The following is a 2,500-nucleotide window of genomic DNA, read 5'->3' on the forward strand; positions in this document are numbered from 1 at the left end:
GATTTCCACCACCACCACCACCACCACCACCACAACGACCAGATGTAAACAAAACTGACAGATGCCTCGCCCTCAGCGCTTCCCTCAGGAATACACGAGAAGATACACTCGATACTCCTGCAGGCGCGACATATGTCTCTCCGTCTGCCTGGCTGTCTGTCTTTACGTTTATCTGGTTATCTGTCTGTCTGTCCTTCCTTCCGTTTGTCTTTCTGTCTTTCCCTCTCTTTATATTTATATGTATGTATGTATGTATGTATGTAGAAAATTCACGTTTCTTGGAAGGGAAACGACAAAGAGCATACTGAAGTTGTGTGCGGGATATTTATGAATACCAGAGACGGAAGAGTGAAAGCAGGAGTAGCAGGAAGAGGAGGCGGAGACGGAAATGGAAGAGGGAGAGGAACGAGACGAAGAGGATGAAGGATAAGAGTATCGCGTATCAGGAAAATATAATAAGGTTACTTACTTTAGGGATCTGCTCTCTCCCGCAGACCTTCCCCCATTAGTACAGGCGGCGGGGAGGTGAGTGGCTTCCTTCCGGACCATCCTTCCCTCAGTCTTGCCACCGGAGGACGAAGAGGCGGGGGGAGGTCAATATACGCATCTCCTGAAGGAAGTCTCCGGATTGAAACTACTGCATCATACACTCCTCATGACAACGATGCTTTCACTACCATATGAAACAGCTAACAGCACTAGAAGTAATTGCATGAAAACTTTATCTACAAAAAAAAAGGAAGTGGATTAAAAAGAACATATTTTGCAATTTGTAGCAGTGGCTGTAGAACAAGTAAAGATGTCTCAGAGCGGCTTATAATTAAAGAAAGATGTATCAAATAAGAGTAAAAGAGCTAAAATAAAAGGGGAAGATATGTGCTTAATAATCCGATTTGAAAAAAAAAAAACGCTTACAGGGAAGATGAGGTTGTAACGCCTCCATCTCTGCTCTGTGCTACAGTCTTACTGGTGCATTTATGAGTCATATTATTAAACACTTGAGCGCCACACCTCGACTTCATTCAAAAGGCCTTTGGTGAAGTTACACTGGTCTTGAAGGGTCGTTTTTTTTTTTTTATGGCTCTAGTGAAAGATTAACAAAATTTCTACATTATTAGTAAGAGAAACACTCTGGAGAATCCGACAAAACATCTCTGTGGACTTTGAAAAAGAAGAGCAGAAAAGAGAAGAGAAGAGAAGAGAAGAGAAGAGAAGAGAGAGAGAGAGAGAGAGAGAGAGAGAGAGAGAGAGAGAGAGAGAGAGAGAGAGAGAGAGGAGAGAGAGAGAGAGAAAGAGAGAGATTGAGTAAGAGAGAGGGAGAGAGGCGGATCTTGTCTTTAGAGCGCTGGCTGCAACAACTCTCCAGCGGGTACTGGGAAAATTTTAATAAAGGCACGCGGCCGGGAGGACAGAGAAGGTCAACAGCACAGCAGCTCTCACTTTCCTAGGTCCGTCGGTGCCACGTACACACTTCAACGTTTAATAACACAAATGAACACAAGGGAGGAACTAGCACTATCACCTACCACAATACAACACAAGGGAACACAAAGGTGGAAGAAACACCACCACCTACCATAATACAATACAAGTGAACACAAAGAAGGTACAAACATCACCTACCACTACGTTCTTATAGAAGGGTAACGTTATACAACACAAGGGAACATAGAGGAGGAACAAACGTCATCACCTGCCGCTTAATTAAAGGCGTGAAGGGTTAGATAATAAAGGTGAAGGTTTCTCGTCTCCTATCGTTCCTTGCAGCTCGTAATAATAGTTGTAAGTTTCTCGTTTATTCATTTGTTTATTTATGCTTTTTTTTTTGTTTTTAATGGTCCCTGTTTCTTTTATGCAGGCCACGTCAAAATCCTTTATCATTTCGACACACAGAGACGGACACGTTCTCTCTCTCTCTCTCTCTCTCTCTCTCTCTCTCTCTCTCTCTCGTCTCTCTCTCTCTCTCTCTCTCTCTCTCTCTCTCATCTATTACTTCTAGTTTCTTACATATCTAATCATTGCCGTTATTTTCTTTTATCTCAAATTACTATAATTTTCTACTGGTTACTTCTTCCTCCTCTTCCTGGTCCTCCTTCTCCTCCTCCTCCTCTTCCTCCTGAAGGGCTTTCTTCCTCTTTCTAGTATACAATTGGTTCTTACTGAAAAAAATATAAGTGGCGTTGACTCAGCTTTCAGAGAGGCGGATGTGAAGGAGGGAGGACGGAAACGTAAGTACGAAGAGAGGGAGAGAGGGAGCAGGAGGAGGAGGATGAGGAGGAGGAGGAGGAGGAGGAGGAGGAGGGTAGTAAGGTCTATTGTATGAAGGTAAACATACTCTAGTCATTCCCAACTACTTGATACAGACGCCAAAGTGATTTCTCCTAATTAACGGAGGGAAATGAAAAGCCTCCGGAAAAAAAATGTTTCACGAAAATAAAATGGTGAGGTGATAAGAGTGAAGGAAAGAGTGACAGGTGAAAAGTGTTGATTTTTTTTTTTT

This window comes from Scylla paramamosain, chromosome 7 (assembly GCF_035594125.1).
Source record: "Scylla paramamosain isolate STU-SP2022 chromosome 7, ASM3559412v1, whole genome shotgun sequence".
Classification (NCBI taxonomy): Eukaryota; Metazoa; Arthropoda; class Malacostraca; order Decapoda; family Portunidae; genus Scylla; species Scylla paramamosain.